The sequence below is a fragment of the Mauremys reevesii genome, linkage group 12, assembly GCF_016161935.1.
Source record: "Mauremys reevesii isolate NIE-2019 linkage group 12, ASM1616193v1, whole genome shotgun sequence".
Classification (NCBI taxonomy): Eukaryota; Metazoa; Chordata; order Testudines; family Geoemydidae; genus Mauremys; species Mauremys reevesii.
The window spans coordinates 47,544,593-47,571,574 of NC_052634.1; the positions used below are offsets into that span (position 1 = coordinate 47,544,593).

The 26,982-nt window shown below is 51.7% G+C and overlaps 8 non-coding genes across 8 annotated transcripts; 4 read left to right on the forward strand and 4 right to left on the reverse strand.

Annotated features, from left to right (window-relative positions):
• The first annotated feature begins 286 nt into the window (after positions 1 to 286).
• On the forward strand, positions 287 to 359 carry TRNAR-UCU. Its single transcript has one exon. It is a non-coding gene; the product is annotated as a tRNA-Arg (tRNA).
• A 1,002-nt stretch (positions 360 to 1,361) lies between these two features.
• Positions 1,362 to 1,435, reverse strand: TRNAT-UGU. Its single transcript has one exon. It is a non-coding gene; the product is annotated as a tRNA-Thr (tRNA).
• Positions 1,436 to 12,154: 10,719 nt separating this feature from the next.
• Positions 12,155 to 12,227, forward strand: TRNAV-AAC. Its single transcript has one exon. It is a non-coding gene; the product is annotated as a tRNA-Val (tRNA).
• A 1,930-nt stretch (positions 12,228 to 14,157) lies between these two features.
• Positions 14,158 to 14,229, reverse strand: TRNAG-UCC. Its single transcript has one exon. It is a non-coding gene; the product is annotated as a tRNA-Gly (tRNA).
• Positions 14,230 to 16,934: 2,705 nt separating this feature from the next.
• Positions 16,935 to 17,007, forward strand: TRNAK-UUU. The gene has a single exon. It is a non-coding gene; the product is annotated as a tRNA-Lys (tRNA).
• A 1,523-nt stretch (positions 17,008 to 18,530) lies between these two features.
• TRNAT-UGU lies at positions 18,531 to 18,604 on the reverse strand. Its single transcript has one exon. It is a non-coding gene; the product is annotated as a tRNA-Thr (tRNA).
• Positions 18,605 to 19,351: 747 nt separating this feature from the next.
• On the forward strand, positions 19,352 to 19,425 carry TRNAT-UGU. The gene has a single exon. It is a non-coding gene; the product is annotated as a tRNA-Thr (tRNA).
• Positions 19,426 to 21,433: 2,008 nt separating this feature from the next.
• TRNAS-AGA lies at positions 21,434 to 21,515 on the reverse strand. Its single transcript has one exon. It is a non-coding gene; the product is annotated as a tRNA-Ser (tRNA).
• Between the last annotated feature and the right edge of the window lie 5,467 nt (positions 21,516 to 26,982).

Genomic DNA, 26,982 nt, shown 5'->3' on the forward strand with positions numbered 1-26,982 from the left:
TGATGGACCCTGGGCTCTGTATCCCAGTGTGCCCTGGACGTCTACAGGTTGCATTAGCCAATCCAACCATTCGGCACTTGCAGATGGGCAACTCTGTATTGTGCCTGAGTCTTGTACAGCTACGAGAGGCTGGTAGATGCTGATATTTTCCCGTCTTTTTAACCAGCACAAATACCAGGCCAGGCCAGGGCTGGGGAGAGAGAGCAACAGGTTTCTCCTATTGTTTCCCACTCGCTTTTTCTTGACTAGCTTCACATCTGCACCAACTTGCACTTTTCCTATATAAGCCTGGTTAGCTCAGTTGGCAAAGCATCAGACTTCTACTCTGAGGGTCCAGGGTTCAAGTCCCTGGTCAGGTGATAAATTTCTCTCTGTGGTTGTAAAAATCTGACTTTTTGGGGTCTTCTTTGGTGTTACTCTTTGTTTTCAGGATTTTGCCTTTCCTAAGAAGGGCAGGGCGGGGGAGGATTGAAGGAGCAACTCCTTGATATCCTCTCTGTCCTTGCAGGCTGGAGGAATCAAGGCCTCTGGGCATAGAGCATGTTCCTCCCCTGCACACACAAACACACAGAATATCCCTAAGGAATTAGAATCACCTGCTTCCTTCCCCTTTCCTGCTGGATCCCCAAATGAAGATGCTCTTCAGCCTAAACCCATGTCCCCTCTTTTCCCAGTGCCCCTCAGACCCAACCCTCAGTCCCTCCTATGCTCACTGCTCCTCACTCCCAACCAGAGTCTGCTCCTCTTCACCCTTCTCCTCTGTCCCAACTCACAGCCCTCTCCTATTCCCAGTGTCCCTCAATCCCAACCCACAGCCCCTTCTCCTCACGCTGCTCCTCAATCCCAACCCACAGCTCCCTCCTTCCCTCCAGCAGCAGGTGCTTCAGACCCCCTCAGGAAGATTTTCTTGTGTATGAGTCTGCATGTGGATTTTACTGTATGTTGGAAATAGGTTGGGTTGCTTGCCGAAATGATCACTTGTGGCTGGTGTTGGATTCCCAGTCTTCTTATTATTGGATCAGGAGAAACAAAGGGTTGTTATCCTTGATGTGTGAATCAAGGACTCAACCCTGGGTGTAAACTAAATGAGCTGCCCACAGATTCTGGCAGCCACAATGAGCATTTGGTGCGAGAGCTCAGACCTGCCCCTGTCCCAGAGGGTGGGGGTCATCTGCGAGGGGCTTGGACCACTGACCTATCAGCTCTTAACTCCCAAACTTTCAGTAACTCTATTATCAGTGCCAGTGAATGTAATTTAAACCATAAGAAAAACCACACTGGGCCAGACCAAAGGTCCATTTAGCTCTGAATCTTGTTTTCTGACGGTAGCCAATATCAGGTGCTCTAAAAGCATCTCAACAAGGCACCCCTGGGAGTTGAACCCAGGATCTCCTGTTTACAAAACAGGTACTTTAACCAGCTAAACCAGGGTGCCTGTCTGTAACTAAAGTACAGTATCTGTTCACACCTGACTCCCTGCATCTGCATCTCCACCTAGGCCTGACAAGCTTTGCTTGTGTCTGGATTCTGCAAAGCAGAGGAGCAGGTGACATTTTCCTTGCAAGCTGTCTCTGTGTCTGACTCTTTGGCCAGATCTGCACTACAAAGTTATTTCAGCAGAATTATATTGCTCAGGTGTGTGAAAAACACACAACGCTCCCTCGGTCGGCAGCTTGTGACTGGTGTACACACTGCAATGCAAGGTCTGGCGAAAAAACTGCCCTGTTTTGGTGACAAAATAAAACCACCTCGATGAGAAGCCTAGAGCTTTGTGCAGCAAACTTACAGTGGCAGAGTGTCAGTGTAGACGCTGCTGTTCATTATATCACCATAACTGGCCTCTGCCAGTATCCCACAATGCCCGCTGTGAACTCACCTGCCCTGCATTCCTGCTACAGAGCTATGGGCCCCTCCCCTTTCATCGCTCTGGGAAGTTCTGACAGCTGAGCCTGCTGCTCTGCTCCGGCAGCCAGGAGCAAATCACTGCCGTGGATGCTGCTCTCTCCCGCCCTGCGAACACAGAACAGGGTGGCGGGAACTTCCTTACAGTGGGGGGGGCACCGCCATCCGAACTGTAACACCCCTGGAACACCCCTTCCTTCGAGGAGGCTCTTACCTTCTAAACAGGGATGGCTGGTCTCTAGTAAAATCACTAAAAGGGAAGGAGAAAACTCGAAAGAGGTTCCTCCTGGCACTCACGTCCGTGAACCCGAATACTCTCTCAGTCCTCAAAGAGAGACCTGGAGAAGGAGACTTGCTGAAGCAAAGCCACAGGGGTCTCTGAGGTTTCCCTGGCCTCTCGCCCCTGTCCTGCCTGGCTGATGTCAGCATCTCTCTGTGAGGTCACCACCTCCCCACCACTTTTGACCAATAGTCTGAGGTCCTGCAAAAGGCCTTTGTGATGTCACTGCCACACCCCTCCCTTGCTGGGCTAATGTCCTGCCCCTGCCAGGCACTTTGGAGGTTTGAGCTACTCCCTGTGGATCACCCCACTCAAGGAGCGTTCGTTCTAGGCAGCAAGCCGGCTAGACAGGAAAACATCAGACGCTGCTCCCAATGCTACACTCAGTTTTTCAGAAATTAGTCGACTTTATGGCCAGAAGAGACCATTAGAGCATCTAATCTGACCCCCTGCATATCACAGGCCTCCTGTATGACACAAGAGCTACTTTGGGGGTAAATACATTCCAGAAAGGCATCTAGTCTTCATTAAATGACATCAGGAGATGGAGAATCCACCACTTTCCTTGGTAGCTTGTTCCTGCGGTGAATCATCCTCGCTGTTGAATATTTGTGCCTTAGTTGTAATATGATTTTGTGTCTTTTCACCTTCCAGCCATTAGGTCTTCTTATGCCTTTCTCTGCTCGATTAAAGAGCCCTTTAATAGCCAATCTTTTCTCTCCATTAAGGTCCTTCAACACTTCAATGAAGTCACCTTTCAATCTTCTTTTGATAAGCTAAACAGGTTGAGCTCTTTCAATAGCTCACTAGAAGGCATTTTTCTCCAGCCCTCAGAACATTTGGTGGCTCTTTGCTGACCCAGCTCCAATTTCACAACATCTTTTTCAAAGAGGACACCAAAACTGGAGGCAGTATTCCAGTATCAGTCTCACTGATGCCATGTCACCTCTTGTGACTTTATTGACATAATCTGTAACTGTACAGATCATCATTGCGACCACTGTTCTATATTTGCAGACAATATTGTAGAAAGGTTGTCGTGTAAGGGGTCTATGGAGAGGTTCTGATTGGCTGATTATAATGATGCTATCTCTAGATGTGTATCATTTTTGTAATTGATGTTATGAATATTGACTCTATGCTGCCCGTACTTCAAACTTGTGCTCTGCTTCCAGGGAACACCCCAGCCAGACAAGTTGGTGTCAGTTCTGCCTAGCCTGCTTGATGGCCCATTAAGGACCATCAGCTATACAATCGACCCATTGAGAGAAAGCAGATACACCTTGTTACTCAGCAAGGTATGCAGGGACCTGCCTATGGACAGAACTCAGGTAGAGCTCCAGTTGACTGCAGCTTTTTAAATTTTTTTTCCACTTGGTGTGGCAAAAACGCTGGATCTGGCCCTACTCCATGGAAGACAATTTGTTAAATCCCAGATGAGTGCAGTTCTATCAGTTCTCAGCCTGAGCCCTTAGGTCTTAATCCTGAGGATATTGTCCCACCATGGGGCCATTTCCCTCCTCTCTTTCATACAGAAACACAATTTTCCTTGCACAGACACAGGAACAGCAAGATCTTTCTCTGTCCCTTGTGCAAAGCAGGGGGCCAAATTCCATGGAAACAATGGACAAGCAGGGGGCCCTGGGCACATCCAGCCCTGGCCGTGAGATGTTCCCTCCCCTCTTTCTTTATGCCCCTGTTGTTATTTCATGGATTGTCTGGGATGGGGGAAAAGCTGAGTTCACTCCAGGTGGAGGGGGAAAGAACCATGAAAATCTCAGGCCCCAACCCCTGCTACCAGGATCACCGAGGTGCTGGGGATTTGAGTAGGAAAGGGACTGTGTGAATTGTCAAGGTGGGGAATGAATAACAATCTACCACAAGATCCACCTCATTAACCACTGACACAGGCTAATCCTGCTGCAGCTAGAAGGGAAACTGGGAGTAATTATTTGCTGTTCAGCCATGGAAACAGTGACCCAATTGCACCGCAGTGAATGTGCTGGGGAAAGCTGGACTTCACAGGCAGGTGGCAATAGCAGATCCTAGAAATACCTGGAGCTCCCCACACCACTGCTGCCACCATGGTCAGGTGTTGAGTGACTCACAGTGCCCCTCCCCTCCCATTACCTTCCAGCAGGAGGTGGCAGCACCCCCCACCCAATGCAGGGGAGGGGCTGAGTGTATCTCTGCACCCTGAGCCCAGGGCACCCACTCTCTCTGCCCCACACATTGAATCTGGCCCTGCTGCAAAGTGACCCCTAAGAACCAGCAGCCTCCAGGACTGCAGATTTGGCCCTCAGAGCAGGGAATGTGTCCCCCATGCTGCTCTTAGGCCACTGGATGCTCTGGAAACAGGACAGCTCTGAGTGTAACCTACAGTCCATCTGGGGATATAGCTCAGTGGTAAAACACATGTTTTTGCATGTATGAGGCCCTGGGTTCAATCCCCAGCATCTCCAGGTTCTTTTTTTCACGCTGCTGCTTTGCTCATGCCCAGAGGGGATGTGGCCCAGCAGTCTCCCTGCAGGAGTTTCAATCCTGCTCAGTGAGGGGCAAGTGCCAATTGCATGGAAGGTCTGGGGCGGTTTCTGCTCCTAAGTCACCTCAGTACATGTAAGATTTCCACCTGCTGTGCTGCTTGGGACAAGGGTAGATGAGAAGGGTGAATCCTCCAGCACTGGAGGGAAAGGTCCCATCTGCTCAGACTAAGAGGCAAGGAAACAGAGGGCAGTCAGTGCTCAGAGAGGAGAGAGGTCAGTGATTTACACCCACCAGGGGTCACTGTCTTTCTGAGTATCACAGGGGTAGCCGTGTTAGTCTGGATCTGTAAAAAGCGACAGAGTCCTGTGGCACCTTATAGACTAACAGACGTACAGGAGCATAAGCTTTCGTGGGTGAATCCCCACTTCCTCAGATGAATGGAGTGGGAATTCTGTGCCTGGCTAGCCAACTACAAAAGCAATTTCTCCTCCCTTGGTGTTCACACCTCAGCTGCTAGAAGAGGGCCTCATGCTCCCTGATTGAACTAACCTCCTTATCTCTAGACTGATTCTTGCCTGCATATTTATACCTGCCCCTGGAAATTTCCATGACATTCATCTGACAAAGTGGGGATTCACCCACAAAAGCTTATGCTCCAATATGTCTGTTTCTCTGTAAGGTGCCACAGGACTCTTTGTCTTTTTGAGGCGAGTGCAGCTTGCTTGGGATGGTGCTGACGATGGACAGAAAAAAGGCTGGAGTCAATGACAGACGAGACCACAGAAGGGGAAGGGGAATGGCAGCCCCACAGAAGGTCCTGGGTGCTCAGATGTCCCAGTTATTGCACCCTGGCCTGTCGTAGAGAGAGAAAAGACACGGAGGGACCCAGCCCCCCTACAGTGATCCCATGGACAAGAACCTGGCTGGGAGTGGGGTGAAGTTCCCTCTGGGCAAAGGGGAGCTGAAATCCCTCAGTGTCCTGGAATTTAAGCAATGGAAGCTTCAAACCCTGCAGGGGTGTGGGCTGAGGTGCATCAGCAGAAGATTGGGCTGCACAGGGGCGGCAGGTTTGTATAATTTTTGGTCGTTCCCAGAATGGGACCAAGTCCTGCCCCACCCCACAGCTGTGTAAGGCTCTTGCGGGGGGGGGGAGTTTGGGTGTGGGAGGGAGAGGGATTGGGCTCTGGGAGAGAGTTTGGGTGCAGGGTCTGAGCTCAGTCAGGGGGTTGTGCTGCAGCAGGGTGTGCAGGGGGCAGGGTCTTGGAGAGAGTTTGGGTGCAGGTGTGGGGTCTGGGTTGGGGGTGCAGGAGAGGGTGAGGGGTGCAGCATTTACCTTGGGCATCTCCCGAAAGCAACCCGCACCCCCCTCTGGCAGCAGCCCCTAAGTGGGAGGGCAGGAGGCATCTCTGAGCACGGCTGCCCGCAGACTCCACCCCTGCAGCTCCCATTGCCACTGTTGTCAGAGTTGGCTCTCAGGGCGGGGGCAGCATGTGGAGACCCCCCCATCCCCCACCCCAGGGGCTGCAGGGATGTGCCAGCCGCTCCCGGGAGTGGTGTGCCACATGGAGCGAGGGTGGGCAGGAAACTGCCTTAGCCCCTTTGTGCTGGTGGTGGTGGTGGCAGGGGTCCTCGGGCTCTTTTAACTTGACCGGGGCAGCAGGTGGGACCAGGGGGACACTCCCAAGGGCCTAACGTTGCTTTGCACAATAAATCTTGGAACAGGACAGAAATGAAATGGCAGAAGAACCTAAGGAATTAAACGCCTCCGGATTCTTGTGTGTGCACTGACTCCGAACGGAAACTGTAAGTTGACTCGCTTTGTGTCTGCGGCTGGTTTAAAATATCAAGGCAAAGCCATTCCAGTGATTGTGACCCTGGTTTTGAGGAGGCTTTGGTCTTATTAAAATGTAACTAGCATGTTACACTTGTGTTTTTAAAGGTGGCTTCCCCAAGCAATCCCAAGTTGTTCTTCCCACAGCTGGCTGATGGGGGGCAGCAGGGAATCTCCCCAGTCTGGGGGAAACTCTCTGGGTCCCACTGTTAGTTCTCCATCCATTCTCCCCCTAACCACACACACCCCTCCCCTCCCCATTATCAGTGTTTTGGAGCGACCCCTCCCTCCCTTTATGGGATACAGACTCTGTGACAGAGACTGGCTGGGGCTCCTCTCTGCATGGCCCCAGTGGGGAAGGAAAGAGACAGGGTGAGGCGGGGCGGGGCGGGGAGGCGGGGAGAGAAGATGGGGCAGGAGTCAAATGGGACTAAACCAGAATAGAGGAGATTTTCTTCCTGTTAAAATGTCCTGGAGTCTCATCACTGAAAAGCCGCATCTTGAGTTAGGTTTGATGCATCAGCCTTTCAATTACCAGGCAAAGGTGTGAACCACAGAGACTGATAACTGCCTGCTTCCCAGCTTTCTTAGAGAAGCACCTCGCTACTGATTGGTATAACTGTTCAACTGATTGGTATAAAGAGGGATACTGCTGGGGTTATGAGTTCAAGCCTTGTCTGAAGCATTGGTGTTTGTTACCTGTGTAGTTTCCCCAACGTGATTTGTCCAATGCATAGGGAAAGGCAATTGAGTTTTAACATGTGGCGGTAGGTGCACAGCTTGGAAACATCCCCCCTGTGCTGCCATTAGCTCCAGTACATTATTCAATGGCAGGGAGAATTGATTTATTTGCTCCTGTGAAAGCCGCCAGGACAGGTCTGTGAGCACCAGATCTCCCTGCTTTTTCCAGCACACCCCTGTCTCCTTCCCCACCCCAGTCACTGCTGTAGGAGGATCCTATATGTACTGAGACTAAACATTTCACTGGGTCTTCTTAGCACAGTTGGCAGCATGTCAGTCTCATAATTTGAAGGTCTCAGAGCTCAAGGTTCTGTTTCCTGCTTTGGATTTTCTAAAGGAATTCAGAGAAAGGAAAGTGGTTTTTAGACAACCTCCCACCCATCTAACACACAGAGACTTTTCCTCGGCATTAACTTTTCCTTCTCTGTGCAGTTTGTAGTCTCCGTAGAGCAAAATAAACCAAAAACATGCAAGTCTAAGCCTAATACAGTACAAAACTCAATACAGATCAAATCTCACCCTCAGAGATCTTCCAATAAGCTTATTTTGCAGACTAGACTTATTTCTTGTCTGGGCCCAATCTTTTCACCTGGTATAGTCCTTGTTCCAGCTCAGGTGGTAGCTAGGGAATTTCTCATGACTGCAGCCACCTTTCTTTTGTTCCACCCCCTTATACAGCTTTGGTACAAGGCAGGAATCGTTTGTCTCTCTCCTGGGGAAAAGCCCCAGGTTTAAGATGGATTCCTGTACCAGGTGACATGGTCACATGTCCAGTGAGATCCCCCCAAGCCTTCATTCTTCCTGGCCTGACTCACAGATGGTGCAGGACAGAGCCATCTCCAGTCAATTGTCCTGGTTAATGGGAGCCATCAAGAGTCCAAACCACTATTACTGGCCCACACTTTGCATCATTACAACAGGACCTCAGAGTTATAGTTCATATTTCTAGTTTCAGATACAGGAATGATCGGTTCATATAAATAGGATGAACACACACAATAGATAATAAGCTTTGTAATGATACTGTACAAGAGACCTTTTGCAGGAAGCATGTTCCAGTTACATTATATTCACAGGTTTCAGAGTAGCAGCCATGTTAGTCTGTTTCCGCAAAAAGAACAGGAGTACTTGTGGCACCTTAGAGACTAACAAATTTATTTCAGCATAAGCTTTTGTGGGCTACAGCTCACTTCTTCGAATGGCAGAAGTACTCCTATTATATTCACACTCATTAGCATATTTTCATAAAATCTTATGGAGTGCAAGGTCACAGCAGGGAAAGGGTTTTACTGCAGCACCTGGCAGCAGTTGAGTTTCATGTTCAGGCTGTGGTATGAGTTCCTCCAGGTTTCTTGTAAGCACACAGGGACCTTAGCGGGTGCTCTTGATACAGGAATGACCCCGACACGATAAAGTGATGGGAATTGCATTTTCCTTTTTAATTTTTGTATTTCCAATGATATTTCTGTTTGTGATTTCGTTTTGCTTTGTATAACTGTGTTTTCTCCTGGATTTGATATTTAACTAAAAAAAGAATAAGGCCTCAGGGCGCCGGATGGAGGAGCAGGCTGGGGCTAGGACTACTAAGAGAGCGAGAGTAGCAGGTTTTCTGTATTGTTTCTGGCCCCCATTTTCATGACTAGTTTCTCTGATGCATGAAATTTGCTTCTTGTAAGTGTGAGCCTGGCTAGCTCAGTTGGTTAAAACATCAGACTTTTAGTCTGAGGGTCCAGGGTTTGAGTCCCTGATCAGGTGAAAAGAGAACTATTCCCATCAAAATTAAAGAAGGCATCTCTCCAGGATGTTGTTTGACATTACCTTCTTTTCACTAGGAAGGGCCATGTACTGCCTGGGACTGAAGGGGCAACTTCCTCACATGCCCACTGGCCTCTCAGTCTGGATTAAGAAAGTCCTCTGGGAGCTGCAGCAAACTGCTGCATGACAACTTGGTGAGCAAGTGCAGGGCTGACCTGCACAGGGTCATCCTCAGCAGAGGTCCGGGGGCCTCCTTAGGCTCAGTCTGAACAGAGGTCAATGTACCACTGGGTGAGACAGGCCAATTTTAGGGAGCTTCCTCTGAAGGTGAGCAACTGTCCCCAGAACTTACTGACAGGAGCTTTAACGTATTTGCAAATGTGCACGGCCGGCATGTGCAGAGCAAAGGCTGCTGGGGGCACTGTGTCAGGCTCTGGCACCGCTTGAGACAATGGACCATCTTCAGCCACCAGACGACCCCGGATCTAAGCCAGGAATGGGGTGAGGAAGCAAGTCAAGCTGAGCATGGCAGGCAAAAATTCATCTCGCCTTCGTGGGCACTCGCAATGATACCCTTTTTGTGTGCCAGGGCTGACAAAAACCTCCCAGACATAGAAGCAGCAGGCCAAAAAAGCAGCAGGGTTATTCTATCTGCTACCCAAGATCCATAAACCTGGAAATCCTGGATGCCCCATCATCTCAGGCAATGGCACCCTGACAGCAGGATTGTCTGGCCCATAACTATTTCAGATTTGGGGACAATGTATACCTTCAAGTCAGCAGCACTGCTATGGGTACACGCATAGCTCCACACTATGCCAACATTTTTATGGCTGACTTAGAACAACGCTTCCTCAGCTCCGGTCCCCTAACGCCCCTACTCTACTTGCGCTACACTGATGACATCTTCATCATCTGGACCCATGGAAAAGAAAACCCTTGAGGAATTCCACCATGAGTTCAACAATTTCCATCCCACCATCAACCTCAGCCTGCACCAGTCCACACCAGAGATCCACTTCCTGGACACTACAGTGCTAATAAGCGATGGTCACATAAACACCACCCTATACCGGAAACCTACTGACCGTTATACTTACCTACATGCGTCCAGCTTTCACCAGAGCACACCACACAATCCATTGTCTACAGCCAAGCTCTAAAATACAACCGCATTTGCTCCAACCCCTCACACAGAGACAAACACCTACAAGATCTCTATCAAGTGTTCTTACAACTACAATACCCACGTGCTGAAGTGAAGAAACAGATTGACAGAGCCAGAAGAGTACCCAGAAGCCACCTACTACAGGACAGGCCCAACAAAGAAAGTAACAGAACCCACTAGCCGTCACCTTCAGCCCCCAACTAAAACCTCTCCAGCACATCGTCAAGGATCTACAACCTATCCTGAAGGATGATCCCTCACTCTCACAGACCTTGGGAGACAGACCAGTCCTTGCTTACAGACAGCCCCACAACCTGAAGCAAATACTTACCAGCAACCACACAACAAAAACACTAACCCAGGAACCCATCCTTGCAACAAAGCCCATTGCCAACTCTGTCCACATATCTATTCAGGGGACACTATCATAGGACCTAATCACATCAGCCACACTATCAGAGGCTCATTCACCTGCACATCTACCAATGTGATATATGCTATTATGTGCCAGCAATACCCCTCTGCCATGTACATTGGCCAAACCAGACAGTCTCTACGTAAAACAATAAATGGACACAAATCACATGTCAAGAATTATAATATTCAAAAACCAGTTGGAGAACACTTCAGTTTCTCTGGTCACTCATTTACAGACCTAAAAGTTGTAATATTACAACAAATAACCTTCAAAAACAGACTCCCACGAGAGACTGCTGAAGTGGAATTAATTTGCAAACTGGACACCATTAAATTAGGCTTGAATAAAGACTGGGAGTGGATGGGTCATTAAACAAAGTCAAACTATTTCCCCATGTTTATTTGTCCCCCTACTGTTACTCACACCTTCCTGTCAACTGTTGGAAATGGGCCATCCCAATTATCACTACAAAAGCTTTTTCCTCCTGCTGATAATAGCTCACCTTAACTGCTCACTCTCGTTATAGTGTGTATGGCAACACCCATTTTTTCATGTTCTCTGTGTATATATAAGCAACAAAGAATCCTGTGGCACCTTATAGACTAACAGACGTTTTCCAGTATGAGCTTTCATGGGTGAATACCCACTTCGTCAGATGCAAGTAGTGGAAATTTCCAGGGGCAGGTATATATATGCAAGCAAGAAGCAAGCTAGAGATAACGAGGTTAGTTCAATCAGGGAGGATGAGGACCTGTTCTAGCAGTTGAGGTGTGAAAACCAAGGGAGGAGAAACTGGTTCTGTAGTTGGCAAGCCCTTCACAGTCTTTGTTTAATCCTCAGGTGATGGTGCCAAACCCGCAGATGAACGGAAGCCCAGCAGCCCCCCCCCCCGAAGTCCAGTCCCGAAGCCCCCCTGCCACAGGATGGCCACCCCAAGACCCGCCACCGCGCAGCCAGGGAGGCCGAAGTGCTCTCCCAGAGGCCCCTGCACACCGCCATTCCCAACATCTGATTTGTGTCCATTCATCCCCCTCCTTAGAGATTGTCCAGCCCGGCCGATGCACACAGCAAAGGGGCATCGCCGGCACACGATGGCATACATTACACTGGTGTAATGGTAATGATGGCGTACATTACAGATCCAGACTAACACGGCTACCCCTCTGATACTTGTGTATATATATATATATATCTTCCTGCTGCATTTTCCACTGCATGCATCCGATGAAGTGGGTTTTAGCCCACAAAAGCTTATGCTCAAATAAATTTGTTAGTTTCTAAGGTGCCACAAGTACTCCTCTTTCTTTTTGCAGATAAATTAATGGAGGTTAAGTCCATGAATGGCTATTAGCCAGGATGGGTAAGGAATGGTGCCCCTAGCCTCTGTTTGTCAGAGGGTGGAGATGGATGGCAGGAGAGATCACTTGCTCATTACCTGTTAGGTTCAGTCCCTCTGGGGCACCTGGCATTGGCCACTGTTGGCAGACAGGATGCAGAGTTGGATGGACCTTTGGTCTGACCCAGTATGGCCATTCTTACGTTCTTATGAAGGGAGGGGCAAAGTCCTCTAACAGAGTTTCTGTAGTGTAGTGGTTATCACATTTGCCTAACACGCAAAAGGTCCCTGGTTCGAAACCAGGCAGAAACATGATGGTTTAATTTTCCCAGCTCCTCCTGGCCTGTCCCTGCTGTTGTAGGGGCAGCAGTGATTTCTGTGCTCAAAAGGTCTGTTATACTTCCCCTGCTCCCACTTTTGTCTCCGCTTCCTCTCTGAATGCCCGTGAAGTGGCTTTCCCCCTCCCGCTCCCTCCTGGAATGCTCGTGGGATGAAGGGGCTGGTTGAAGAGCAGAAGAGCTCCCAGGTAGACAAGGTGTCTGGGACTCTAATTAGGCAGCGCTCACACACCCAGAGCATGGACACTGCCCAAGGTGGAGTGTGACCAACCAGATGCAGCCAAGTCATCTCTAGTCGCAGGCCATGAGGTGCAGGCCCTTAAAAGGGGAAGGGGCCCTGTGCTCAGGAGAGCACTCACAAGCTTGTACCTTCAGTGAATGCCTGTTGCCCGGACCGCCTGGCCAGTGGTTCTCTGCGTTGTATTTCATTGTGCCTCAGGAAGACTTACCTTCATCGCACCGTCCATAGCTGCCCTGTGGGACACTTACCTTGCAGAATCCTGACATCTCCAGTGCTGTGCCTGTCCTGGGAGCGTGAGTATGCGAGTGTGACACCCCCCCCCCCCCGCCTGCTTATTTTGAGGTTAGCTGTCAGTATAATAAATGTGCTGCTTTCTGCCAAACTCTGGTGGGTCATTAGTCCTCCCTACGCTTACTAACTGGCCCAATTTTGGGTAACACCTGCGATAACCCCAACCCCTGCATGGCAGAAGGTGGTGAAATGAGCTGAGGAAAAAGCCTTGGCATCAGCAGGGGAAAGCTAGAGGATCTGGGCTGGTCACCTTTTGAAGCCTTGTGGCTTGGTCCCCTCTGCCCTTGGAGGTTGGCCTATGGCGGCCGGCTCTTCCTGCTGCCTCCTTTGTGTGACTTGCCAAAGGAGGGAGTGAGGCAGGAATGGGGCAAAAGAGGAAAGTCGAGCTGAGGAAGGCAGGGCAGAAGCTAAGCGCCTCAGTGCGGCTAAGTGGGGTTAGTAGAGCGCCACCATTCGTTCTGCAAAGCCTGGGGAGGTGCGGTTGGCTGCTGGGAGGTAGAATCCTGTGCCTGCCTCTTGGCTTCCCAGGGATGGCTACTTGCAGCCCAGGGGAAGGACGATGGTTCTGGGTGAAAGGAAGACAAGCAAAGCTCTGGGAGGAACTTTGGGTGCGGGGTGCTGGCTCTGCGCTGGGGGAGGGGGTTGGGGTGCAGGAGAGGTGGCGCTTACCCCGGGCAGTGCAGCTCCCAAAGTGACCGGTACACACAACCCTGCGGCAGCAGCTCCTAGGTGGGCCATGCCAGGGGGTCTCTGTGCGCCGCTGCCTGCAGTCGCCGCTCCCAGAGCTCCCATTGGCTGCAGTTCCTGGCCAATGGGGGCTGCAGAGTTGGTACTCGGGGCAGGGACAATGAATGGAGACACTCCCCCCATCCCAGGGGATGCTGGGACATGCTGGCCACTTCTGGGAGTGGCACGGAGGGATGGAGGCAGAGTGGGCAGGGAGCCACCTTAGTGCTGCTGGAACATCTCTGCACACCCATTGGGGAGGGGAGCAGAGGATCTCCATGTGCTGCCTGGGATAGGGGCAGTGCACAGAGCTGCCTCCCCTCCTGGGTCTATTACAGGAGTGGGTGGGTGGGGTCTTTTGGCCTGCAAGGTGCAGCAGGTCGGACTACATGATCACACTGGTCCCTTCTGACCTTAAAGGCTCTGAGTCTAAAAGGGAGAGGGAAATAGAGGAATTTTTTAAAAAAAAACAACCAAACATTGTAATACCAGGATAACTTTAACAGCTTATTGTATAGTCCCGCCCCTTTCTTCCTCCATTGTGTGTTGAATGACCTGCAGGACATTGATTCTCTCATTCCCTTGATAAACTGATACAATGTGACTGAAATAAAACCAATTCCCAGGCGAGAAAACATCACATCCCTGCATTGGCTGGGAATCGAACCCAGGTCAACTGCTTGGAAGGCAGCTATGCTCACCACTATACCACCAATGCCTCTGACAAAAGTGCCACTTATGCTTGTCCAATGAGGCTAGAGTAGCATTGAGGAGATTTTCTGCCTGTTAAAATGTACTGGATTCTCATCACTTAAAAAAAAACACCTCCATCTTCACTTGGGTTTGAACAATCAGCCTTTCAATTAGCCACCAAAGTTGTTAACCACAGGGTATGTCTACACTACGGGATTATTCCGATTTTACAGAAACCGGTTTTTGGAAACAGATTGTATAAAGTCGAGTGCACGCGGCCACACTAAGCACATTAATTCGGTGGTGTGCGTCCATGTACTGAGGCTAGTTTTGATTTCCAGAGTGTTGTATTGTGGGTAGCTATCCCATAGCTATCCCATAGTTCCCGCAGTCTCTCCCGACCATTGGAATTCTGGGTTGAGATCCGAATGACTGATGGGGCAAAAACAGTGTCATGGGTGATTCTGGGCAAATGTCGTCAGTCAATCCTCCCTCCGTGAAAGCAACAGCAGAAAATCATTTCGCGCCCTTTTCCCTGGATTGCCCGGGCAGGCGCCATAGCACGGCAACCATGGAGCCCGTTCAGCCTTTTTGCACTGTCACCATATCTCTAGTGGATGGTGCTGACAGAAACGGTACTGCAGCGCTACACAGCAGCATCCCCTTGCCTTTTGCAAGTTAGCAAAGATGGTTACCAGCCATACCGTCCCGTCTGCTGCTTTGCAAGTTGACAATGACAGTTGCCAGTTATACTGTACCATCTGCTGCTGTCATGGGTGCTCCTGGCCGGCCTCGGTGAGGTCAGCTGGGGGCGCATGGGCAAAAATGGGAATGACTCCCCAGGTCATTCTCTTCTTTATGTTTTGTCTAAAGGGAGAGTCAGTCCTGTCTAGACTATCAGACAAGCCTACTAAAGAACCAAAGAGGCAAATGGCCGCTCCGGGTCAGAGCCCCAGACATCCCACAGTAATGATGAGCTGCATGCCATTCTAGGGGGTGCCCCTGCAACAACCACACCCATTGCTTCCCTCCTCCTCCACCCCTCCTGGGCTACCGTGGCAGTTATCCCCCATTTGTGTGATGAAGTAATAAAGAATGCATGAATTTGAAACAACACTGACTTTATCGCCTCTGCAAGTAGAGCTCAAAGTGGGAGGGGCAGGCAGCCTCCAGCTGCTATGATATTCCAGGCAGGATTGAATCTCCATTCAGTCTTTTTTCACTGTCACTATGTCTACTGGATGGTGCTGACAGACGCTTAAAGAAGAGAATGACCTGGGAGTCATTCCCATTTTTGCCCAGGCAACCCCCGGGTGACCTCACCGAGGCCAGCCAGGAGCACTCACAGGATGACGATGACGGATACCAGTCCTACTGTACCATGTGCCGTCCGCAAGGGAAGGGAAGTGAAGGAGATGCTGCTGTGTAGTGCTGCAGCACCATGTTTGCCAGCAGCATCCAGGAGACATACGGTGACATTGTTTTCATGGGGGAAGAGGGGACGATGACCAGGGCCGGCTCCAGAGCCCAGCGGGGCAAGCACCCGCATGGGGTGACCCTTTCCCAGGGGGGCGGCAGGCTGGGCCGGCGGACCTGCCGCAGTCATGCCTGCGGGAGGTCCACCGGAGCCCCGGGAGCAGTGGACCTCCCGCAGGCATGACTGCGGACGGTTCGCTAGTCCCGCGGCTCGGCTGGACCTCCCGCAGGCATGCCTGATGCAGCTCAACCGGAGCCGCCGGAACAGCGAACCGCCCGCAGCTGAGGGAGGTCCAGCCGAGCCGCGCAACCAGCGGACCCTCCGCAGTCATGCCTGCGGGAGGTCCGCTGCTCCCGCGGCTCGGGGGCGCCTCCCGGGCATGACTGCTTGGGGCGGCCAAATTTGTAGAGCCGCCCCTGGTGATGACATATACCCTGAACCACCCGCGACAATGTTTTTGACCCTTCAGGCTTTGGGAACTCAGCCAAGAATTCAAATGGTTTTCGGAGAGTGCGGGAACTGTGGGATAGCTACAGACATCAGTCACCCCTCCCTCCATGAATGTCCATTTCATGCTTTGGCTTTCTGGTACGCTTGTCTCAGCTCCTTAAATTTCAGCACTGTGAGTCCCTGCTGTGGCCACTGTCTATCATGGCCTTGGAGATTTTTTCAAATGCTTTGGCATTTCGTCTATTGGAACGGAGTTCTGATAGAACAGATTCATCTCCCCATACAGAGATCAGCTTCAGTATCTCCCATACGGTCCATGCTGGAGCTCTTTTTTGATTCTGGGACTGCATGGTCACCTGTGCTGATCGGCGCTCCACACTGGGCAAACAGGAAATGAAATTCAAAAGTTCGCAGGGCTTTTCCTGTCAACCTGGCCAGTGCATCCAAGTTCAGATTGCTGTCCAGAGTGGTCACAATGGTGCACTGTGGGATGGCACCTGGAGGCCAATACCATTGAATTGTGGCCACACTAACCCTAATCCGAAATAGCAATACCGATTTCAGCGCTACTCCCCTCGTCGGGGAGGAGTAGAGATTCCAGTGTTAAGAGCCCTTTATATCGATATAAAGGGTTTCGTTGTGTGGACGGGTGCAGGATTAATGTGATTTAATGCTGCTAAATTCAATATAAACTCGTAGTGTTGACCAGGCCAGAGAGAGCAGCAGGTTTCCTCTATTGTTTCCCACTCTTGGTTTCTTGACTAGTTTCTCCTCTGCACCAACTTGCTCTTTTTGTTCTGTGAGCCTGGCTAGCTCAGTTGGTAGAGCATCTGGCTTTTAATCTGAGGGTCCAGGGTTCAAGTCCCTGGTCAGGTGATAAACTACTCGCCAAGATCTTAAACTGTCTTTCTCACATCCTCTTTGATGTTACTTTTTCTCTTCAGGATTTTCCCTTTCCTCAGAAGGGCCTTTTTGTGTGTGGGTTTGAAGGAGCAACTTCCTGACAGCCCCTCTGTCCTTGCAGCCTGGAGGAATAAAGGCCTCTGGGCATAGAGCATGTTCCTCCTTTATACACAGCACACAAGTATGCACACACACACACACACACACACACACACACACACACACACACACACACACACACACACACACACACACACACACACACACACACACAGAATGTCCCTAAGGAATTAGAATCACCTGCTGCCTTCCCCTGTCCTGCTGGATTCTCAAATGAAGATGCTCTTCAGCCTAAACCCATGTCCCCTCTTTTCCCAGTGCCCCTCAGACCCAACCCTCAGTCCCTGCTATGCTCACTGCTCCTCACTCCCAACCAGAGCCTGCTCCTCTTCACCCTTCTCCTCTGTCCCAACCCACAGCCCCCTCCTATTCCCAGTGCCCCTCAATCCCAACCCACAGGCCCCTTCTCCACACGCTGCTCCTCAATCTCAACCCACAGCCCCCTCCTTCCCTCCAGCAGCAGGTGCTTCAGACCCGCTCAGGAAGATTTTCTTGCAAGGTTTCGTGTATGAGTCTGCATGTGGATTTTACAGTATGTTGGAAATAGGTTGGGTTGCTTGCCGAAATGATCACTTGTGGCTGGTGTTGGATTCCCAGTCTCCATGTTACAGGGGCAGGAGAAATAAAGGGTTGTTATCCTTGTTGTGTGAATCGAGGGCAGCACAACTGTGCTTGGCAGACCCCGATTGAGGGACTCACCCTCAATTCAATAGCACTTGCTAGGCAGGGGACATGGGTTCCAAAGCTGAGTGGCTGGGGCTATGTCCACACTGCAATGAAACACCCACAGCTGTCCCTTGCCAGTGCAGGCTCCCAGTCTAGGGCCCTGGGGTGGTAAATTTGCACTGTAGACATCTCAGATCAAGCTCAATACTGGGCTCTGGGACCCCACGAGGTTGGGAGGGAGTTTAGCAAGCAAAAAAGGTAAAATGGCAGTGGAGTATTACCCTGGACTCAATGGCATTTCTCCATTGGTCTGTCTGCTCTGGGGCAGGGACAATAACACGTCCTGCTGCATTCGTTATTTCAAAGGGCGGTTTAGGATTTTCATTCTCACACACGGTGCACAAAGCAGGACTCAACCCTCGGTGCAAACTGAATGAGATGCCCACAGGTTCTGGCAGCCACAATGAGCCCTTTGGTGTGAGAGCTCAGACCTGCCCCTGTCCCAGAGGGTGGGGGTCATCCATGAGGGGCTTGGACCACTGACCTATCAGCTCTTAACTCCCAAACTTTCAGTAACTCTATTATCAGTGCCTGTGAGTGTAATTTAAACCCTAAGAAAAGCCACACTGGGCTAGACCACAGGTCTACCTAGCTCTGTGTTTTGTCCTCTGACAGTAACCAATACCAGGTGCCCTAAGAGTTACTCAACAAGGCACCACTGGGAGTTGAACCCAGGATCTTCTGTTTACAAGACAGGCGCTTTAGCCAGCTAAGCCATGGTGCCTGCCTGTGGCTAAAACACAGTGTCTGCCCACACCTGACTCCCTGCCATCCCCACTGAGGCCTGAGAAGCTTTGCTTGTGTTGGATTCTGCAAAGCAGAGGAGCAGGTGAGGTTTTCCTTGCAAGCTGTGTGTGTGTGTGTGTGAATCTTTGGCCAGGTCTGCACTGCAAAGTTATTTCAGCATCATTATATTGCTCAGGTGTGTGAAAAACACACTACGCTCCCTCGGTCGAAAGCTTTGGGCTGGTGCACACACTGCAATGCCACGTCTGGCGACAAAATTGCCCTGTTTTGGTGACAAAATAAAACCACCTTGATGAGAGGTCTAGAGCTTTGTGCAGCAAACTTAAAGTGACAGAGTGTCAGTGTAAATGCTGCTGGTCATTATATCACCATAACTGGCCTCCACCAGTATCCCATAATGCCCGCGGTGAACTCGCCTGTCCTACATTCCTGCCACAGAGGCTGGGTCCCTCCCCTTTCATAGCTCCAGAAAGTTCTGACAGCTGAGCTGCTATCTACACCGGGATTAGGTTTATAGAACTGCATTGCCAGCCTAAGTAATGTAATTACACCCACCTAATTTTGTAGTGTAGACCTGTCCAAAGAATCACACACACACCTTGGGAGCAAAACTTCACCTGCTCCTCTGCTTTACAGAATCCAAACACGAACAACACTTGTCAGGGCCCAGTGGGGATTGGCAGAGAGTCAGGTGTGGGCAGACATGATGTTTTAAGTAACAGCAGGTGCCATGGCTTAGCTGGTTAAAGCACCTGTTTTGTAAACAGAAGATCCTGGGTTCAACTCCCAGTGGTACCTTTGGGAGTGGCTTTTGGGGCACCTGGTATTGGCTACTGTCAGAAGACAAGTTTCAGAGCTAGATGGACTCCTATGCTGCCTCTTTCTCCAAGACACTGATCTCTGCCCCCTCCCCACCCTTACGGTCATCACAAAGTGGCAAGGCAGAGCTCTCCCATTTTTAAAAGTCCTGGGGTGTTGTTCCCCCCTGTCCAGGCACCCCTGGGGCCCTGCACTTCACACAGCTCTCCCTGATTTCAGCTGTTAGTGAGGGAGCCTCACTGCTAGCGCAGACTGGGCAGTTTCTTGCATGAGAGACACTGTCCCAAAGCAGGACTAATGCTTAGAGCTGGTTCTCAGTGATTTCAGATCTGTTGGTCTGCAGCAAGACTCTCCATTGAGTCTTAACCAGCTCTGTTATTACACAGGGAAGAACAAAAGGGTCAAATGGGGCCTGGAACCCTTAAGAAGAATCCACCCCACCGAGTACAACACTTGTCGCTACCTGCTCCCAGCCCCACTGAGAATGTTTTCGGGGTCACTCCTTGCCTTTATCAGCCTAGGGGTCTTGGAGAATCATAGCAAACAGGTGCTCCAGTGGCACAATTGGTTAGCGCACAGTACTTATAGGGCAGTGCTGAGGGGAGCTATGCTGAGATTGTGAGTTCAAGTCTCACCTAAAGCACTGGTTTTCATTAGCCAAATGGCATCACCCCCTTTTTTGGCCCTGTGGAATGTAGAATTCCAGCCCTGAGGAGGGGAGGAGTTAAAAATGCCCCTTCACTTATTACCTCCTCTCCAGAGCACAGGTCAGAATCTACCATCCTTTCTCCCCACCAGCCCCTGTGCCAGGATCCTCAAGCAGAGCCTGAGTCCTGCCCCTGGCGTCTGTACTATTGACAAAGACTAAGTGACAGGGACAAAATGCTCAAATCCCACCTGCTGTGGGGAGCCAGGTTTGCTCTTCAAATTCTGTCGTTGGTACATTTCCAGGCCTGGGAATGTCCCACAACAGCATTTAATGGGAAGCTGCCTGCAGAACAGTTACACTGCACAGAGCTCCTGTGGAGGAGGGGTGGGAATTAGTAACATTTTGAGGATCGTTTGGGAAATGAGCCTTTGCTGACAAGGTTTGTCTCTGTTCATATTTCACCTTCAGGTGTTATTTTGAGGGATCTTTAGTATATTTTTGTGAGGTTAATAACTATCTCCTCAACTTTATTTACTCAACTTACAAATTGGTGTCACCTGATTTTTGCATCTCCCTGTGACAATACAACTGACACGTGTGGCTTTCTACAGGGGGTCATGATGTTAAAGTTGGGGAATTCAGTCTCTGTACTTCTGGGGGGGGTTGCTTTTTTACAGCTGCCTCACGGCCAGGCTCACCGGGCTGTTAGCTGCACCCACGGTCCTTGCCAGGGGCCCCTGCTGAACACTGGGCAGCTGCACTGCCGTGCTGGGGTGACTCTGCAGGGGGAGAAGCTGCTGAGGAGCAATGTAGAGCAGGTGCAGGAAGGAGACGGGGTCACTATTCACATTCTGAACTGCACAATTTTCCAAATTTGGGAATAGATGAATAGATTCATAGGGTTAAGGTCAGAAGGGACCATTATGATCATCTACTCTGACCTCCTGCACAATACAGGCCACAGAATCTCACCCACCCACTCCTGTAACAAACCCCTGACCTACGTCTGAGTTACTGAAGTCCTCAAATCGTGGCTTAAAGACCTCAAGGTGCAGGGAATCCTCCAGCAAGTGACCCGAGCCCCATGCTGCAGAGGAAGGCGAATGTCCGAGAACAATTCTAGGGGAAGGTGAACGCAGAGCAATGACATTGGAGGTGCCCAGACCTCCACTCGGGGCAATGTGGAAATTAATAATGGGAAGATCATTTGTGAAATTATTCGTCACCAACAAGATTTGTCTCTGTTCCTATTTCACGCTGTGGTGTTAGAGGAATCAGGACAGATTTTTACTATATTGATTAAACACTATAATAACAGCAACAACAGCGCAGAGCTTGCGTAGTTGGCAGGATTCGAACCTGCGCAGGGAGACCCCAATGGATTTCTAGTCCATCGCCTTAACCACTCGGCCACAACTACTTGATGTATATTTCATTACATGATGATTCTGTTCTCACAGAATTGTCACTTTAAATTCTTTGCTCAGACCAGCTTCCCCAGCACACTCACGGCTGCATTAGTGTAAGAGTGTCCTTGGCTGAACAGCGAGAATTCCTGCCCATTTCCCTTCCAGTTGGAGCATGATTAGAGTGTGTTTGTGTGAACGACATTGCTGTAGATTGTTGTTCATTCCCCACTCTGACAATTCAGACAGTCCTTTTCCTAGTCAAATCTCCAGCACATCGTTCCAATAGCAGGGGGCAGGATTTCTCTGGGGCACTGAGGGCTGGTGCGTGAACTCAGCCTTGCATTCCACCCTTGATGTTTCATGGACTAACAACAGCAGCAGAAAGAAAGAGCTGAGCCAATATCTCCCTGGCAGGGATGCAGGTGCCACGTCCCCTCTGTCTGACCATCGCATTGCAGGAGAGAAGGATTCACTGGTCACTCCCTTGGCCCCACCTGCTGCCCCCAGGCGCTCCCCCCCAGGGGCCCTGGCAGTGCAGCGGAGCTGAGCAGCATCTGCCTGCTCGCTCCAGTGGCTGCCGGCCCCTCCGCATGGCAGGGCAGGGTGGGTCTGTGCCGCCGCGCGCTACCCCCACCCTGAGCCCCTGCAGCCACTGGGACACTGCAGGGGTGATGCCTGGGGCCAGCAGCACATGGAGGCCCCCCAGCCTGCCCCACCTTGGAGCCCCCGGTAAGCGCCCTCCTCCGGACTCCCGCCCCGAGTCTGCACCTCAGTCCACCCCCGCCTGCCCCCACCTCCCTCCCACAGCCTGCGCCCCCTCCCTCCACACACCCCCTCCCGCCTGCCCCAATCTCCCTCCCAGAGCCTGCACCCCCACCCCTCCTCCTGTTCCCCCTACCCCCTGTCCCAGCCCAGAGCCTGCACCCAGCACCCAAACTCCCAGAGCCATAACAAGGAATTTTTGTGCCCGAGGCAAGGCCGGCTCCAGGCTCTTTGGCGGCAGGTCCCTGAGTCCCTGCTGGAGGGAAGGACCTGCCGCCCAATTGCCGCCACTGCTTCATTCATCCTTCAGTGGCAATTTCGCAGCGGGTCCCTGAGTCCCTCTCGGAGAGAAGGACCCACTGCCGAATTGCTGCCGAAGAAGCAGCAGCGGTAGAGCTGCCGCCGAAGCGCCGCTGATCGGGGTAGAGCTGCGCCCCTCCACTTTGCACACCCGAGGCAAGTGCCTCACTCGCCTCGCCCATGTTACGGTGCTGCAAACTCCATCCCAGAGCCTGCCCCCCAGAACCCCTCCCCCACCCAAACTCCCTCCCAGAGACCAGCCTCCCACCCCTTCTGCACCCAAACTCCCCCCAGAGCCTGCACCCCTCCTGCACCCCAGCCCCCAGCCCCAGCCCAGGGCCTGCACCCTAGACCTCCTCCCCCACCCAAACTCCATCCCAGAGCCTTAGGCAGGTGAGGGGTGGAGTTTTGGGGGGTGAGTTCTGGGCAGTATGAGTGACATTATTGGCCCACTGGGAGGACTGGAGGACTGGCCCTGGCCCTAAGGTAAATTGAGGTTGAGACCCTGCTTTAAGGGATTGGAGCAACGCTGGAGAGACTGACGGGCAGGGAGCTGGGGAGCTGTGTGTGCTCCAAGGAGAGTTGTTGTTGTGCTCTGGTGACACAGAGCGGGGGTGGGGAGTTTGTAAGCTGTGGTGTTTGTATAGAGATAAAGTTTACTAACCCCCAGGTTAAAAACTGTTCCTGCTCTGGGCTATACATGACACTCTCTGTTGTGAGGGTAGCTCCGTGGGTGAATGTTTCCCTGCAGGATAATAGATTTCTAGTTCCAATCCAAGTGATTCCCTTTAAAAACCTTTTCGAATGAAAATCAATTTCCAGACCTATCTCCAGTATGTTCAGAGGTTCTCTGAATGGGGGCAGGGGGCTTGAAATGAATTTAAACACTCAGCATTTTCCTGTGCCAATGAATAAAGACCTAGCAGAGCTGTCCAGCAGCTGAAATCAGTTCCAGCCCTCGGCATCTCTAAGAGGGACACTCAGTAGCTGAGGCATGTGGGACACCTCTGTGGTGAGGACAGGTGAAAAAATGCTGGATTCAATGAAAGCTGAGCCCATAGGAGGGGAAGGTGAACGGCAGCACCACACAGGGTCATAACACTCAGGCACAGGGCTTCACTGTCACTGCCCCTGTGTTTTCCATCATTTCTATCCTAAGGAACACACCCTCCCCCTCCCCCACACACTGTCACACACAACCTTCTCTCCTTGAGCCCCATCCCACCCCTACCCCTCTCCCCCACACACGCCATGGGACACAGCCTCTCGGTGACTCACCCAGATGGGCGCTTGTCTCTGCAGCTCCCCAGCAGGGGAGCAGAGAGCCGAAAGGGCCACAGGAGACCAATGGAGCTAGGCAGGGATAGAAAAGACTTCCCCTCCCTTCCCTTCCCTTCCCAAGAGTCCCGTTAATCTCACCCATGGGACATTCCAGCACCAGGTGGGCTCAAAGCACCAACCTTCCCCTCAGCAATGGAAGGAGGCTCCCCACCTCTGCTGCTGCCATCCTGCAGCCTTTAATGTGGATTTGTTTTAGTTAATGCAACCCCCCCACTCCGCTAATCCATCCATGAAACATGGAGACAAGCCCCTGAAAACAGGGTCCAGTGGTGCATTGGGTTAGTGCCCAGTACTTGCAGTGCTGAGTGGAGTCATGCTGAGTTTATGAGTTCAAACCTCACCTACAGCACTAGTTTCCTTTAAGCAAATGGCTTCTGCCAATCATTTTGCCCTGCAGAAAATACAATTGCAGCTCAGAAGACACCGAGGTCCCCTTGCTTTACAGAGAGCAGGGCAGATTCCACAGATCTACCAGGCTCTGCTCTCCACCAGCCGCCTGTGTCAGGAGGGGTCAGGCAGAGCCCAGAGCACTGCCCCCGACTCCCCCTCAGTCTTTGCTCCCCAAACCACCTGTGTGCTCACCCTCTTCGCTGTGAGACTCAAACCCTGCCTGGCTTTCGGTATGTTGATGTGGTTTTCATCTGTTGTGTTGATGTGCATGTGGGTCCTGTGTGATTTTGGTGGATGCCTTGTGTAGTTTTGTGTGCGTTGGTGTGTGTATAACTTTTGCATGCAGATTGTTTTTTGCTAAGTATTCTTTTGGTATGTGGTTTTTGTGCTTTCCTGTTGTGGGCTTTTGCTGTATTTTTGGTGTGGATTCGTTCTATGTTTTGTGTGGCTTTTCCCTTATGCACTGATGAGCTGCCAAAATAGTAACAACTGGTTCCCTCCTTCTCACCTCACGAGGGGGTCGTGCCCCCCTGGGAGGTCATGCCCCATCCAACCCCCCATGTTTTTGACACCCTGCCCGGGACCCCTGACCCATCCCCTTCCCTGTCCCCTGACTGCCCTTTGCAGCCCCATCCAACCCCTCCTCTCATTCTTGATGCCCCCGGGACCCCTGCCCCATCCAACCACCCCTTCTCTCTGTCCCTGAGTGCCCCCACCACCTCCTCCAACCCGGCTCGTTCCTGATTGCCCCTGGGATCCTTGCCCCCATTCAATCCCCTGTTCCCTGCCCTCTGCCCGTCCTGACCCCTATGCACCCCCCCCACAACCCAGCAAATACCCCCTCCCTGCTCCCTGCCCCCTTACCACACTGCCTGGGGCCGGAGCCGTGGGGTCCGACTCTCCGGGCCGGGCTGGCACCGGGGCCAGAGCCACGGGGCCCGACTCCCCGGGCCGGGCCGGCACCGGGGCTGGAGCCACCGGGCCCGACTCCCCGGGCTGGGCCGGCACCGGGGCAGGAGCCGCAGGCCCCGACTCCCTTGGCCGGGCCGGCACCGGGGCTGGAGCCGCTCTGCTGGCACCAGGACCGGAGCCTCGGGTCCAGAGCTGGGCTGGGTCCGAGCCGCGCAGCCGGAACCAGCTTGAGCCAGGGGTACTTGGCTGGGGCACTTGGCCGGGGCCAGGGGGAGCCGTCCCGCCCGCACCCGGCTTACCTGCCTGCTGCTGCTGCTGCTGCTTTTTTCAGGCTTCCCCTGAACATTTGATTCGCAGGAAGCAGGGGAGGGGGAGGAGAACGAGGGCGGAGCATTCAGGGGAGAGGGGGAGGTGAGCTGTGGCCGGGGGCTGGGCAGACAGCTGCCCGAGCCTTTGTTAAATTTAAAAGCTTTTTAGAACCGGTTGTCCTGGAACAATTCTAATTTTAAATTTAACAACCGGTTCTTGTGAACCGGTGCAAACCGGCTGGAGCTCACCACTGTGACTATGGCTCTGTGTGCTGTGTGGGTTTGGTTTTTGTCTGTCTGTGTGGGCCTGTGCAGTCTGTGATGTTCTCTTTCTCTCTAGTTGTCTCTCTGTTTGTATCTTCATGTGTAAATTCACTGGAACTTTTCACACTCTCCACAGCTTTGCCAATTTTCACCAGGAATTTTACTCATTAACAAATTCTCACTTGTTCCCTACCAGTTGGTGGCCATTGCCCCAGGGGCCTGTCAGTCTCAGGATCCTGATTTCCCATTGACCCTTCCCCCTTCTATTGGAACTGGGAACTAGCCAACCAAAAAAACCCCACTCACTTTTAGTAAAGGGCCAACAGTCCCTTACACAAGCTGGGCCTGTGAGGGAAGGAGAGCTCAGTGGTTTGACTATTGGCCTGCTAAACCCAGGTGTGTGAGCTCAGTCCTTGAGAGGGCTATTTAGGGATCTGGGATAAAAATCTGTCTGTGGATTGGCCCTGCTTTGAGCAGGGGGTTGGACTAGATACTTCCTGAGGTCCCTTCCAAGCCTGGTATTCTATGATAGGGTCACCAATGTTCAGAGAAACTAGCACAAGCTGGGCCCATGGTGTAATGGTTGGCATGCTGAAATCTGAGTTCAAATCTCAGTAGGACCTTATGGTAAATCCCTGGAGATCCAAGCGCTTTCCTAACTCCAGCTGTCTAAGAATGAGTTGTTTACCTTGTGCTGAGTGACTCATACCCACTGGAACCAGGTCTTTGGTTGGAATGGGGTCTAGAAGTGGCTGTGGTTTGACTGGGTGTTTGGGATTTCTGATGACCACAACTTTGGCCCTTGTGCGTTCTACCACACTTTTCCTCTTGCCCACATGGCGCTTGAAGAAAGGAGTGTCAGGGCGAGGTTTCATAGTCAGGGAAAGGCAGGAGGGAGGCAGAGTCCCAGGCTGGAGCCCAGCACCTTTCCTCCTCTGGGCACCTAGGACAGAGGCGGCTGGTGCTGACAGCTCCAAGGGCAGGCTTAAAAGCCAGAGAGCAACCAAGGGCAGGGCAAGAGGAGGGGAGAACCATGCCTATGCGTGGCCAGCAGACAGCCACAGAGACACCCAGCCAGGCTGCTCCCTGCTCCCTGGCATGCCGAACACCCACTGAAAACCACCCGCAGCCAGCTGCTGATGCTTTGTGGACAACATCAGAAGATGGTAGGAAAGCAGGGCCAGCCCCCTGGTGGGGCCTC